Source organism: Haemaphysalis longicornis, unplaced genomic scaffold, assembly GCF_048455015.1.
Source record: "Haemaphysalis longicornis isolate Haplotype H1 unplaced genomic scaffold, Haemaphysalis longicornis Haplotype H1 scaffold_2, whole genome shotgun sequence".
NCBI classification, from domain to species: Eukaryota; Metazoa; Arthropoda; class Arachnida; order Ixodida; family Ixodidae; genus Haemaphysalis; species Haemaphysalis longicornis.
This window is the reverse complement of record NW_027526295.1, coordinates 192,324,672-192,339,994: the sequence shown is the minus strand read 5'-3', so window position 1 is coordinate 192,339,994 and position 15,323 is coordinate 192,324,672. Positions and strand designations below refer to the sequence as shown.

At 50.2% G+C, this 15,323-nt stretch overlaps 2 protein-coding genes and 1 long non-coding RNA gene across 3 annotated transcripts in view; 2 read left to right on the top strand and 1 right to left on the bottom strand.

Annotated features, from left to right (window-relative positions):
* Positions 1-2,229, bottom strand: part of LOC144169702 (uncharacterized) — a 74,465-nt gene extending 72,236 nt beyond the window's left edge. Inside the window, exons 1-2 of the mRNA XM_077699002.1 lie at positions 2,108-2,229; positions 631-739 (exon numbers count right to left, since the gene is read on the bottom strand). The gene's annotated coding sequence lies outside the window, so the exon portion shown is untranslated. The remainder of the gene's footprint in view (positions 1-630; positions 740-2,107) is intronic.
* Positions 1-15,323, top strand: part of LOC144169703 (protein max-like) — an 86,259-nt gene that overhangs the window by 31,907 nt on the left and 39,029 nt on the right. The window lies entirely within an intron of this gene.
* On the top strand, positions 8,298-10,731 carry LOC144169700 (uncharacterized). Its single transcript, XR_013322498.1, has 2 exons — positions 8,298-8,449; positions 8,698-10,731. It is a non-coding gene; the product is annotated as an uncharacterized LOC144169700 (long non-coding RNA).

The window sequence follows — 15,323 nt, the reverse complement described above, 5'->3', positions numbered from 1 at the left end:
TTTCTCCCCTCCTGGCGCCGTACAGTACTCAGTCACCTCGAGAATAGGTCTGCAAGCTTTGTTAGCGCAGTGTCCCCACCAAGGCTCGACATATCGGCCGTAATTCTGTCATCTCCCGCACTCTTACCCTTCTTCATCGCGTTGGGCACCGTTGCTACCTGCACATCAGGCGGAAGCTGCACATCAGTAATGACAAGTCTCTGAGTCAGGGTCAGAAGCGTAGAGTTCTGCATAAAATTCGTCGGCTATTTTTAGTACATGATACATATTCTTTATTACTTTGTCATTCTCATCCCTCCTTGATGTTAACTGCATAAAAGGGGAACGGGGTTTACAGCGCCGAAGGTACACCTGGGCTATGATGCTTGCCGTAGTGAATAGAAGGCTCCGGATTAATTTCGACCACCTGGGGATCTTTAACGTGCGCCGAAATATCGAACACACGGGCGTTTTCGCTTTTCGCCTACATCAGAAAGGTGGCCGCCGCGGCAGGGGTAGAACTGACGTCCTATAACTTCATAAGGCACGTTTACCCCGTTCCAATCCCACCTTAACGTATGCGAGGACTATTACCGGACACATGGAAACAAGAAATCTCCGAGTAAAAGACTTATGTCCGACTTTGCTCACCTTTAGCGGGCTGTTCTTCGTCTTAGCTTCCAGCGAAGCAACTGGTACGATGATGATGATGCTCCCTGTTGTTTTTAGCGAAGAGGCCAAGGAATTGTCGTCTTCTTCGCTGGGGTGTGTGGAAAAAAATTACAGGAAAAGTAAGAAAATTAAACTGCGTGCTTTTTTTGTTAGTTAAATGAAAAATTACTTGTCGCTGGTACATCCATTCCTTTGCGGCAATATTTTCAACCCTATAGTTCGTTGTCCGTTCGTTGTACGAGCTTAAGTGTCAAAAGGTATGATTTCTTGGTGGATGTCCGTCGCTGGCGTGTGCGTAGGTGGTGATGGTGGTAATACGCATTTATTTTATGTACAAGGGATACAAAGATGCCATGTTATGCTTTAGCGAATTTTGGTGTCTAGGGGAGAGGGATTAGGTAATGGGAGTTGGGGAAAAAGTAGATACATCCAAGATGTTGAACAGTATCGGGCTTAAGACGGCGCCCTGGGGGACACCTCACTGGAGCACTCGAGGGCTAGAGAACTCTTCTCCCACCCATACCTTATAGGAACGTTCCAGCAGAAAGCCCTCCAGAAACCTACTTAGCCTCCCACAAAGGCCCCTTTCTCTCAAGAGACGTATTATTGTTTCTGATGGGGCATTATCGAACGGTTTTTTAACGTGTGCGTATACTGGGTGTTGAAATTTTAATTTTTGTTCGCATGATTACGCATGCAAAAGAGTTATGATCGGCACAAAGCTCCTTCCTGGTGTGACGCGGCTTTTGCTCTGTTATGTCTCGATTTCGCCAGCCGAGAGGAGAAGAGGGACTGTTATCATCTTTGCCCATGGCCCAGCTCGGTTTTCAGACTAAACGACGCACACAGCAGCCCACTGCTGAACAATGTACAATAACAGCAACGGTACTCTGCAGACGAGCCAAAATATAAGTTGAAAAACCTCTTCGCATACACGTCTGCTTTTAGACTGTGATCGCTGCTATCGGAGGCGAAACACACTTCTTCCTATGATCCGATGCAAGCAGGGGCTTTGCAATAAGGGTCATTGACAAAAATTAAAATATCCATGGAAAGCACCAGAGCTACGTTTGAAATTCATAAACTAAACACTGCTTCCTTTCTCTCAACCAATATGAACAAGACTGTACTTACTTAACAAGTCTCGAAGTATTACAGCGCTATTACCAATTCATTACTAGCATTAGATACACAATTAAAATATTGTTACGGGAATGTCTTTAACGAGCGCGTTACTCTCAGCTATTATTTCTTACCCAATGAAGTAAAAAGAGCCTCTTTTATTTGAAGATTATACCCACGCAAACCTCTGGTCGGTCAACTACAGCGAAGTCGCAGTAGGCGAATTTCGCCCCATGCATCAGCGACACTAAGCACGACGAGCGGACAGTCAAGACACTTGTTTGAGAAAAGCATAACATCCGCTTGGGAGGCAAGCCGAGTGAGAGACCCTTACCTGACAGTCGGCTAAAAATTCCTATAACGCAGCTGCCGTGGTCTCATCGGAGCGCACTCCAGTTTCCTGGATGTCGCAAACAGAGTGACAGCTTTTAAAAGCTACTTCCATACTGGTACAACGCTGGCTTCGCAAGTCCCTTACATTTCGTGTAGTTACGGATGCTGCTCTGACGTAGCAAACATACACGCGACGCTTCCCGCCGCACGATAAATACGTGACAGCAGGAAGAGCCGTTGACCTTTTTATGGACACTTAACACTGCAGAATTCAAGCTCTTCCTGCTTTTCGCTGCCTCCAGCCTTGTGCCAGCCGCTTTTAAAATAGTCCTAGTGCTGGGCAAGATACGTTGACGTTAAGCACAGACAAGCGCCATATGCCTGCGAAAAGCAAATGCAGTTCCGGCAAGTATATCGGATGCGTGCGCAAAATTGTATCCAGGGGTGCCGTGTTTGTCCGTTTTGAAAGCGTCTGTTTTGCGTCCGTTTTGTTGTGGCATATATATACTTCCAGTTGTAGGGGGGCTTTGGGTTTACGTTTGCGCAACTGTTCCCGTAAACACGTTTTAAACGACTAAACCTATTTTAAACTACCTTTTATGTGTTTATTGTTCCGCCAGCGAACCAACAACAAGGTGACGAAAAATCGTCTGCTCCAAATCGTCTGCTTCTGAAAGCCGCGTCTCATAGCTCCGCCGTGCTTGCATGGCGTCACATCCGGAGGTTCGCTTTTAGCCAATCAGGGCTTGCTCAGAGCGGACACTTTTGAAACGGACACAAAACGTACGAAACATGAGAATACCGCCCCAGTACAGATACTTCTCACTTGTACACCTCAGATACGTCGATATGCCCAGCCTGCCTTGAATTTCATTGAAACTACATTTTGTGGCCGACAGTGGCGCAAGTGGGGTTTCACTCAGGAGCAGGCGAGGGAGAGAAAAGGTGACCGGAAAGTGTGCATGGGTGGTGCGCACGTCGTTTTTTTTTTTTTTTTTTTTTAGCCCCGGAAAATCTAGCACGAATGTGCATACCTCTGAACAGCGAGAAAAAACAACAACCGCTGCACCAACAGGTGGCGTCACGCAGTTTGTTGGTTGCAATCTGGGCGTAGTGTACAAAAGCCACATTCCTGCGGGAAATGTTACATCGCCCAGCCAGGCAGGTGCGTCAATGAAAGGCTTAGGAAGCAGCGTGAAGCTGCACGAGCGCTAGCCGCAGGGCCTATAGCTTTGCCGCAACTGACCCTGCAATTGGCCCTGCAACTGGCGGCAGCAACTGGCCATTGCCGCCGGTGCTTGTGCGCTCTACTCTTTGACAAGACATGACTATTACGCTGTTTTAATAAGGACACTCGTGAAATGTTTGACGCTTTGTGTATCTTCGATGCCCCTGATAATTGTCTCAGCAGCGCGTCTATGACCGCGTTAATTGGTTGATTATGAGGTTGAACGTATACCGACGCAGCGCATTCGATGAGGCGCGCCGTAGAGAAGGGCTCCGGATTAACATTTTGACCACCTGGGGATCTTTAACGAGCGCCGAAATCTCGAACACACGGGCGTTTTCGCTTTTCTCCTCCATCGGAAAAGGGACCGCCGCTACGAGTTTGAAGGCGATTATCAAGGACTTCTTTGCTGCTACATGGTGTATACGCCTCTTTCTTCTTTTTTCTCCTGTGTTGACGCGAAGCACTCCGGCAGGCATTCCCCCACAACGCGCATGCCGCCACGTGCACTTGTAATGGCGCAGACTGATCCTTGTTCCCTCTTCGGTCTGCCACTGGCTTACTGCCCCTGTTGCAGAAGCGAATTTGGAACACTTCCTAGGGATGTGTCCAGGGCTCCCGAGCCCGACACATGGAGGCCACAGGACATGCCCAGGCCGCCCTCCCGATATTCATCGGTGTGTGCATGGCCCCACCCGCCGCGGTGGCTCAGTGGCTAAGGCGTTGCGCTGCTGAGCACGGGGTCGCGGGTTCGATTCCCGGCTGCGGCGGCCGCTTTTCTGATGGAGGCGAAAAGCAAAAACGCCCGTGTGTACGAGATTTCGGCGCACGTTAAAGATCCCCAGGTGGTCAAAATTAATCCGGAGCCCTCCACTACGGCGCGCCTCATCGCCTGCGTTGCGTCGGCGCGTTAAACCCTACAATCAGATCATCAGTGTGCATGGCCCCATCTACAAGAAACTGTTGGGCTTCGTTTCCAAAACTGGCCTCAGTTAGATTTCGCCTCTCCATCTTCTTGGTGAATGATGAAGACGAAATAATGAGCCTCTTTTGATGCTCGAGCCGAGAGGAAGATCTCGACTCGCTAGGATGGCCGACGTCCTATGCTTGAAGCAGGTTAGGGATGAGGACTGCCTTTCTTGTTGTATATTAGGTTTATTTACGCTGTTTACACTCCAAGTGTTTACATCAGGACAGAATGACGGTTACTTTGTCACTCTGCCCGCAGCATCCTGTTCGGCCAAGATCTATACTGAACTAGATCCCCTCGACCGACCCCGGACAAAATCCGGAGAATGCCTCTGACGCTCATCGCCGCCGCTCCAAGTCTCACATCGTGCACCCCGCTTGCCGTCGCCCCGTCGCCCACCTTCACCTCTGCACTCGTCTCGCCTAGAAAGCCTTTCGCCCCTACCTCTCCGGGAGTTCAAGAAAGAGCGAAAACCCTTTTCAACATGATTCATATGGACCACGTAGTGGCCTTAAGAACCAACCAATCCTAAACATGTCCCCACCTGCGGTCACATGACCCAACACGCTCTCTCATGCACTCTCATGTACGTTTCACGCGCACGTTATTGCAACCGACAAGCAAATACATGACATCTGCCACATAAAGTCACTGACCGCGCGGAGTGGTCGAACCACTACGTTAAGCGGGCGGCTCCTGCCCAAAGCCAAAGCCGAACGCTTAGAGCGGCCTTCGCGCGGCTAACACCCTACAGTGTCCTCGCCTTGCCGCCTCGCCTTTGTCCCCTCGCGCGCTGGCACAATGAGGGAGTCGTGGGCTAATCCCTTCCCCAGAGTAAGGGACGCCGCTGCCCGCCTCCTGACTGGCGGGAAGAGCTGCTCCAAACTCAGGCGAGCATTCTAGAGGCGAATGACCCATAAACGAACAGCACCTACGCCGGCTTCGTAAAATCATCAAAGTCTACGCCGCGCGCCTTTTCGACACTAAGGGACGGCATCCTTTCGCTTCCCGTTAGCTGTCAACCTTGACAGCTGTCCGACAAGGAACCACGCGCCGGAACTGTTTTCACTGCAATGCTGTGCACCCATCCACCATTCACTGAGACCGCCCGGTCGAGCTGACCGCATACAAACGCAACAGAGGTACTCGGGCTAAGCACCTTTGTTTTTTGCCACACAAAAGGAAGGAACACAAAGTATGCACTCGGCGGCCCCCAACTTCGCGTCCCTGCGGCTGCATGAAAGTAACACAGCATGGCAGCTACAAGCGGAGGCAACGCCTATGCATGGATCACCGGCGCCCGAACTTAACAGCCTCTACAGTCTTCTGCATAACATGAAGCCACCCGCCTCATATCGCTTTCTTTTGTTTACTTGCTTTCTCTGTCGTATCTATAGCAACTGTTTTGTCTGTTCATGTTCCTTATTCCCTGTGGCAAAATGGCGCGAAAGAAATCTTATTCCATACTAGAAGGTCAGCGCTGTGCTTAACGCGCCTGGCTACTCTTCTGGTGGGCCGGGTTCAAATCTCGCATGAACCAGTTCGTTTATGTTTTTAAGCGGCGGCCATTTTTGTGTCATTGGTGCCGACGCCGACAGCTACGACTACGGTCACTTTCCACGTTTGATGACGCACCTACGGCGTGCGCCTTAGAAAAAGGTGGAGGAGGGACAGAAGGTGATAAAGGGCCAAAGGAAGTAAATAAAAACCTGAAATCTCCATTAAAAAATAAAATTCACGACTCACTAGACGCTTCATACATAACTTTCCGGTTATTTTATTCATATTTGCTCTGCAAAGTAGCGGTACGTGCCAGCAGAAAGTTTTCAGTGGGTGAGAATCAAATGCTCCATTAAGGAGACATTAAACGCTGGACATCTTTTAAATGAAAGATAACACGTTTTTCAGCTTTCTCGGCTTTTGTTCGACGGCCAATAATGCCTTGTTTCCTAAGAAATAATAAAAAAAACTTGCGTTTATCCGTCATTTGCCTCCCCCCCCCCTCTCTCTCTCTCTCTCTCTCTCTCTCTCTCTCTCTCTCTCTCTCTCTCTCTCTCTCTCTCTCTCTCTCTCTTTGTGACGTTTCAAAGCACGTCATTAAGATATTTGAGTGAGCCGAGCCTGATCTACTCGACCGTAGCCATCTTCCTTACAGCCTTGTCCCATTGATTTTCACTTTCGTCGCAGCCAATCATAACGGTTCTTTTTGTGAAGACAACATCTATAAAAAAATCATCCTTCCTCACTTATTATCCACGACAGCTCTGCCATGCACTTGTTTCTCAGTCGGCCGTCTATATCTCTGCCCTTCTCGTTGAGAGTGAGAGAGAGAGAGAGAGAGAAACACTTTTATTGAGTCTTGTGGTTTAGCAATGCGTGGTGGCCACCGGTTGGAGTCTGGCGGCGACGGTGGCAGCTCTTGTGACCAGGAGTGTTTGCACGTCCAGGTCCGAGCTGCCCAGCGCACGCTCCCACTGCTCATCACTATTTACATACTGGAAGGGGTCTTGGGGGCATGCCCACATGGAGTGGACAAGTGTGGCGGGGGCGCCACAGAGGAGGCAGTTCGGTGAGGGATACTGTGCGGGGTAGATGCGATGCAGTACTGCCCGACAAGCGAGGGTATTCGTTTGTAAAAGTCGCCAGAGACGTTCCTGATAGTTGCTAAGCCCTGGATGAGCGGGGGGATAATGGCGGCGGGCGAGGCGGTAATGCACGACGATGTCGTGATAGGTGATAGGTCGGTCCCTCGCGGATCGAGCACCATGGTAGGGGGTGATGCTAGCCCCGGCACGGATAGTAAGCCCTCGTGCCACATTGTGGGCCGCCTCGTTCCCTCCCAGACCAGTGTGCGCCGGGGTCCAAATGAGTTCGACCGGAGAGGTCGGGGGATTTTTGGAGAGGATTTTGGATGCCGCGAGGGAAATTGACCCACGGGCGAAATTTTGAATGGCCGTTTTCGAATCTGTGATTATAATTGTTGGGGTAGGCCGGGTCGTTAACGCAAGTGCTATTGCAGCCTCCTCCGCCGCCGCTGGGGAGGTGGTACGCACGGTAAGAGAGGTAACAGGGGGGCTATCCGGGCTGTTGATGGCTGCGAGGGCATAGCCTTCGTGATGGCGGTATTCTGCCGCGTCGACATACATGATGTCTGGTCGGATGGGCAATTTCCTCGCCAGTGCGTGAAGTGCAAGCGGAGGAGCTTGGGATTTCTCTTACCGAGACTTACAGAACTTCGATCACAGACCTTGTCGCTCCTTGGGAAATGTCCCCGGTTTCTTGTGATTTATCTTTTCGAGCCATTAACAAAAAAACTGCACCAAGAGAACTCGTCTTACAGCATTTCCTACACCTACGGCATAAATATCCCTACACAACGTTTTACACAGATGCCTCCAAGTCTGCTAATTCTGTGTCATGCGCTGCACATGGCCCAAACTTTGCTATCACAAAGACAATGAACAAAAGTACCTGTATTTTCACAGCAGAGGCACACGGCATTTTAACAACTGTGGAACACATTACACAAAACAGAATACACAGTTCCATTATTTTTACAGACTCCCTAAGCGTAGTACTAGCTCTTCATTCAGGAAAACCAACGAGGAACTTCATTTTAAATCGACTTATAAAGTCCATAATGGCTGCCTACGCTCTAAAACTCACTGTAATAGTTTGCTAGTGTGGTGTAGTGGCGCCCTCTAGTGGAGCGCCCGCTCACTGTGGGCGCTTGGTTGTGTTAATTGTAACTAGATGTCGTTGCTGTGGTCGCACGTGACGGGTCACGTGCGTATGCGTCTAGGTGTCGTCTTGTCGAACAATAAACGTTCTCTTTGGGTTTTGGTCGTGGTACGAGCAGGCCGCACTCTTTCTTCTTGGGCTTGTGGGTGGGCCCGGCGGCCGGCCTTCGCTCCCGTCGCTGCCGAGGCCGCTCGCCGTCGCCCACGACACAACATCTTTTTGGCGGCGAGCAGGCCGCACTCTTTCTTCTTGGGCTTGTGCGTGGGCCCGGCGGCCGGCCTTCGCTCCCGTCGCTGCCGAGGCCGCTCGCCGTCGCCCACGACACAACATCTTTTTGGCGACGAGGATGGGATGCTTTTCTTCTGCTGCGACGACATCGTCGACGGGTCCGGCAGAATGAAAACGTGAGTGCGTTTGACCTCGCTCGAGTGTGACTGTCCGGCGCGTCTGGCGTCGCGAGGCCTAGCGTTCTTTGTGCTGACGCTTGTCGAACCGTCGTTTAGGCCTCGCCCTACTTCGTTCTTCTACTTCTGCTCCTGCGTCTCTCTCCTTCCTGCTTGGCAGCATGGGCCTCTTCGATAACCTGCCCGTTTTCCTCGAATTGCCGGGGCCGCCTCCGATTCCGTGGCATAACTGGAAAAAATTGTTTCAGGCCCATCTCGAGGCGGCTGGCGGCAGCGACTGGAATGACGGACGACGCGCGTCGGCGCTCGTCAGTGTTTTGGGTAGGGAGGGGCAACGAAGGTATTTTGCTGAGGCGGAGCAGGACGAAGCAAGGAGGGACGCCGCCAGTAACGTGACCGACGCTAACGTAACCAGCCCTATCGTGACCGACTCCGCGACCGACTGTAGTGTGACCGCATCCTCGGCTCCGGCCATTTCGAAATTCGACCAACTTTTGGAGCAGCTGGACCGGCTCTTCGCTGCGTCCACAAATACGCTTGTTGAACGACATGAGTTCACAAGCCGTCGTCAATTTCGGGGGGAAAGTTTTTTAGAATACGTGACCGCTCTAAAGGAGAAAGCCGTACGTTGTAAGTTCGGGCTGACGTACGCGGAGCGCGTCCGAGATCAAATCATACATGGAACGTCTAACCCCCAGGTTAGAGAAAAGCTGCTCGCACATGGCGAAAGGTTGTCTTTGGAGAAAGCTGAAGAGATTGGTCGGAGTTTTGAATCTTTGTCGTTGGCGAACCAAGCCTTCGGTTCGCATCAAGTACAAGCAGTAGGTCGACGAGGAGAAGGTGGCGTCGCGGAAGATGACAGTCGGGGAAGCCGCCGCGCTCAAGATGGCGGCGTGGAGAATCAAGATGGCTTGGGCCGCCGGGGAGGCCGGCGCGCTCAAGATGGCGGCACAGGAATTCAAGATGGCCTGGCCAGCCGGGGAGGCCGTGACGTCATTCCACCGGGTTCGGGAAGGCAAGATGGTGGCCTCCAAGATGGACGTTTCCATCCGCAGTCAGCTGTAGAGCTCCGCGGTACAGTTCAGCAGAAGTTTGCAGGCAAGCTTCAGTTGTGCGAACGATGCGGAAATAAATGGCATAATTCAGCATTTCAAAATTGTCCAGCCCGAAATCGGCGCTGCAACTCTTGTAATAAGTGGGGACATTTCGCATCGATGTGCCGTAAGCCGGCACCAGTGCATCGAGTTTCTTCGAAGGAAGCTACGGGATCCGCTTCGACACCGGAACCTGTAGAGCATCCAGCATCCACGGAGATCAACGCACCCGCAAGATCTTCCGTCTTAACAGTCAGCACTTCTTCTAGAAAGGACTTAGTCGTCCAAGCTGAAGTCAGCGTCAACAATCCTCCAAGAAAGGACTTAGTCGTTCAAGCCGAAGTCAGCGGAGTGACCATGCAACTCTTAGTCGATACCGGAGCATCCGTGTCGTTGATGACTGTCGAAGATTTCAAGCGTCACTTCAGTAAACAGCATGCGCTGTCCAAGGCTTCCGTCAACTTGTGGAATTTTTCCAAACAACGTATCGGCATCCGCGGCTCATTCCAAGCTCCTGTTCAAGTCTTGCAACGGTCTTGCTCCGTCACATTCTACGTCACCGACAAAGGGACATCTCTTTTGGGGCTCGACGCCATCCAGCAACTGGGCATTCAGATCGACGGTGCGTCTCTTACGTGTCGACTAGCATCGGTGTGTGCAGTGCAGTGTCCCGTGAACGTGCCCCCGGGTTTCGAACATCTCTTCAACGGCGAGTTGGGTCTTGTCAAGGACGTCTCGCATAAGATCCAACGGCGGCCAGGTGTGACTCCAGTTGCATCTAAGCTACGAAGATTGCCTCTTGCTCTCCGTGATCCAGTGTCCAGCGAGCTGCGACGCCTCGAGGACAATGATGTCATTGAGCGTGTCGACGCCTCGGAGTGGGTTTCGCCACTCGTCGTCGTCCGGAAAAAGAACGGGGACATTCGGCTGTGTGTGGACCTCCGGGAACCGAATAAGGCAATTATCATTGATGGGTATCCTTTACCGCATGTTGAAGAGCTGTTGCAGATGTTTCATGGTGCTGTTTGTTTTTCTAAGCTTGACTTGGCGTCGGCTTATCATCAGTTGTTGCTGGAAGAGGGCAGTAGGGACTTAACTACTTTCGTGACTCATGAAGGTTTATTCAGGTTTAAGAGGGTGTGTTTTGGTCTGGCGTCGGCGCCTGCGGTTTTTCAAAAAATGATGTCTCAGATCTTAAAAAATTGCAAAAATGTTGTTTGCTATCTTGATGATATTCTTGTGTGGGGAAAGACTCAAGCTGAGCATGACGCGAGCCTGGTTGAAGTCTTAACATGTATAGCAAACGTGGCATGAAGTTGAACGACAAATGTCTTTTTTCGGTCAGGGAACTTGATTTTTTGGGTCACAAGATTTCGGCTGAGGGCATCTCACCTTTGGAGAGCAAAGTAAAAGCTATAGTTCATGCTCCCGCTCCTACGGACCTAAAGTCACTGCAATCATTTTTAGGTCTTGCAGGATACTATGCTAAGTTCATAAAGAACTATGCAGAGATAGTTGAACCACTTCGCCTCATGCTCAGGAAGGGTCAGACATTTTGTTGGTCTGATGATGCTCAGCGCAGTTTCGATCAGTTGAAAGCGTGCCTCACATGTTCTCCGGTTGTGAAGGTCTTTAATCCTGACTTGCCTGTAGTAGTAACTACCGACGCATCTGATGTGGGAATTGGCGCGGTACTACAGCAGCGGTATGGTTCTCGGCTTGAAACCATAGCCTTTGCATCTAGAACTTTGTCGGAGACTGAGAGAAAATACTCTGTGGGAGAGCGCGAAGCGCTGGCTTGTTTGTTCGCGTGCGAAAAGTGGCACATTTTTCTTTGGGGCAGACGGTTCACACTTAGAACTGACCATCAAGCTGTAGTTGCTTTGTTAGCCGCAGGAGACTCAGGTCGGAGACCTTTAAGGATTTCACGGTGGTCAGCTCGTCTGCTGTACTACAATTTTGACATCGAGTATTGCAAAGGGTCAGAAAATCTGGTGGCTGACGCTCTATCGAGATTACCCATTCAGACTGGTCAAGAACTTGTTAAGGAGGAAGAGATAGTGTCACTAGTAACATCAGTAGTCGATAAAGAAACCGTGCAGCTGGCAACGAAGGCCGATGTGACGTTGCAGAAGGTAGCAGAGTATGTGTCAAAGGGTTGGCCTGATAAGAAAAAGGTACACAGTGATTTAACTGCTTACTTTCATGTAAGGGATGAACTTTCTGTTGTGGACGGATTACTCATGCGTGATGACCGTGTAGTCATTCCTTGTGTACTGGTACCTACGTTTCTCGAGTTAGCACATGAAAATCATCAAGGAATAGTACGAACGAAGCAACTTCTCCGGGAACGTTACTGGTGGCCTCAAATGGATCGCAATGTTGAAGAACATGTAAAGCATTGTCACGTTTGTCAGCTGGCAGACAAGTCTGCTAAGCCTCATGTAGCTCCGTTGCAGCCAGTGGAATGGCCTGAAGGGCCTTGGCAAAAGTTGGGAATGGACATCGTCGGTCCGTTAGATGTGTCGTACCCCCGATTTCTTGTTACACTAGTCGATTACTACTCTAAGTGGCCTGAGGTTCTGGGCACAAATTCCATTTCAACTGAAGATGTCATTAAGCTGTTGGACTGGTCTTTCAGTCGGGAAGGGCTCCCTGAGGTTTTAGTGACGGATAATGGACCCCAGTTTGTCTCCAAACAAATGCAAGAGTATCTAAAAGAGAAAGGTATCCGCCACGTGTTATCGTCGAATTATTACCCTCAGGCTAACGGCCAGATTGAACGGTTTAACAGAGTTCTCAAAGAACATTTACAGGTAGCCAGACTTGAAGGCAAGGATGCTTCGAAGAGCATTACACAATTTCTTGGGTCGTATCGGGTCACACCACATTCAGTGACAGGTCTTTCTCCAGCTTTTTTGCTGCATGGACGTCAGCCTCGTTCCAAAGTGGATATTAGCAACTTCAGAATACGTAAAAAGGCAGCAGAATCGGACAATTTCCTGCCTCATGTTCGGAATCAGGTCTTCACGAAGCAGCATAAAGCTAAACAGTACTTTGACAGAAGGAAAGGTGCGCAGCCGACCCGCATAAAGGTGGGAGATGTCGTGAAGGTAAAATTCCGTAAGCAAGGATTTCTGAAGTATAGTAAGCCGCTGACAGTGCAAGCTCAGGTTGCACCTTTCACCTTTAAGCTCAGTGATGGAAAGATCTGGAACGCTTCGAAACTCACAGTCGTTCCGAAAGGAATTGAGGTTGGCTCGGCACCGTATTCCTATGACAATGTTGAACTCTCGTCGAGGCATAAAGAGTTTTTGTACTCTTTGTCTAACTTGGACATTTGTGACAGTCAGTCCCCTAGTCTACAGTTGTCAGAAGGGACAAGCCCCAGTGTTCAGACAGACCCTGATCTGTCGGAGGTCTCTACCAGTGCAAGGTCTGAATCCATTGTCCCTCGGGAACCATTAGAATGTCAGGAAGAAAATAGTGAACAAACAGATCCAAATAGCCATGTAGACAACACAAGGGAAAATGAGGGGGTTTCTGGATCGTCAAATAATGCAAGTTCAACGTCTACGCGTCCGCGCCGTAAGACTAAGCAGCCTCAGTGGCTTCGCGAATATGTGCAGTAAGGGGTATACGCACGGTTCATGCTTTGCGTCATGTTGAACGTGTCATGTCTGTGTTGAATCGTATATCATCATTGAAAGTGTTTTGGACGGGTTTTTTTTTGGGACTTTAGAGAACTGTCGTGAGCGAAAATGTTTTTTGGACGGGTTTTTTTTGGGGGACTTATAGAACTGTCGTGAGCGACTGATAGCCTGTTGTGTGAGTCAAGTGAAAGGAAGATGCAGACATTCTTCAAAGCGCGGGAGAATGATGTGCAGTGTGCATTTAAGATGCTGTATGTATTTCGCAGAGTGTGCGAACTTCTTTTGCACGGGAAGATGATGTGGTGTAGTGGCGTATTTCGCAGAGTGTGCGAACTTCTTTTGCACGGGAAGATGATGTGGTGTAGTGGCGCCCTCTAGTGGAGCGCCCGCTCACTGTGGGCGCTTGGTTGTGTTAATTGTAACTAGATGTCGTTGCTGTGGTCGCACGTGACGGGTCACGTGCGTATGCGTCTAGGTGTCGTCTTGTCGAACAATAAACGTTCTCTTTGGGTTTTGGTCGTGGTACGAGCAGGCCGCACTCTTTCTTCTTGGGCTTGTGGGTGGGCCCGGCGGCCGGCCTTCGCTCCCGTCGCTGCCGAGGCCGCTCGCCGTCGCCCACGACACAACAGCTAGGTACCTGGGCACAGCGGCATTTCGGGCAATGAAATTGCTGATCAGAATGCCGCTGTGGCGGCTCTCCGCAGTGTTGTAGATATCCCACATGTTCCCTACCTAGACATGAAGCAATCAGTTCGGAGTAGGATTCGGAGGCGCTGGCAGTTACAGTGGGACACACAAATCGAAAACAAACTACACATTATAAACCACAAATAGGGAAATACAACACAGACAAACGGAACAGGTTCACAGAAATATCAATATGTAGATTAAGGATAGGTCACACACATGCTACTCACTCATACCTTTTAAACGGAACAGCACCACCTGCTTGTGAGAAGTGCGGACGACGACTTACAGCTCTCCACGTATTGACTGAATGTTTGGCATACCATGAAGCAAGGAAACGACACTTCCCCGAACTATACACCTACACGATACCCTTACACCCATCTTTGTTTTTATCCGATCAACCCCCGATCAGAAGTGAACGCCTTTTAGCCTACCTCGCTGACATTGGATTTTTAGCACTCATCTCATACCATGTGTGACATCAGGGCCACCCGATGACAGTGAGGGTGGTTCGGAGCGTTTTCATAACAGGTTTCATGGACGTCACTAGCCCCGTTTACATTGACCCGACGAGGGCGCGTTGAGTCGAAATAAACAGGTTTTTTGGACTCGACACCCCCATGTATAAGCGGGCGGGGTGGGTCAGAGAGCCGTCGCGGCGAGTCCAGTCAACTCGGAGGCAGAGGGTGGGTTAGCTCTCTCGTCGGGCTGAGTCGGCGGGCCGCGGGGAGCAGAATACCGTATCTGCGCGGTTCTAACGCGCCCCCAATCGTAACGCGCGGGCAACTTCGCGCAGGAAAATTCGAAAAAAAAATGTGACACTGACGGTACTGCGCAGATGGAAAAGACATGACACCACGTACCTGGAAGAGGGAGATTTTATTTGGCGTATGCAGCTCTGGAAGCCAATAATGAATTGTGCTTCACAAGGTTGCTTATCCAGCTGCTGCTGGAAATAAAGTTATAGCGGGGAACACTGAAGCTGCCAGCGATTTCAAGTGCCTTAATCTTCATAATTCTAAGCGTTAGGGGCTAAGCAGAAGCACAAAAAAATGTGCAACGGCTAACCAGGGTATGCGGCATGCCATTGAGGAATCAGTGCGCCGAAATTCACTCACGTGGTGTTGACGGATTGTTTTTATTTGATTGAGTTGGATTTTGCGGGTACTTAGTGTCCGTTGCGCATGGGAATGCTGCTAGCCGCTTTAAAGCCTATTTCGGTTTTGAGCCCGATTGTAACGCGCGCACAAATATTAAGCTACCTTTTAGCAAGAGAATCTGCTGCTGCGAGTGGTGTTTAGAAGAACTTGGTGTTGTGCGAGTTGGTGCATCTTCAACGTAAAGTAAAGGACTGCGCAATTTGAGACGGCCACAAAAAGGGGGGAAACACAGGACAGGCGCAGAGTCATGTGTTTCTTCCGTTTTTGTGGCAGTCTC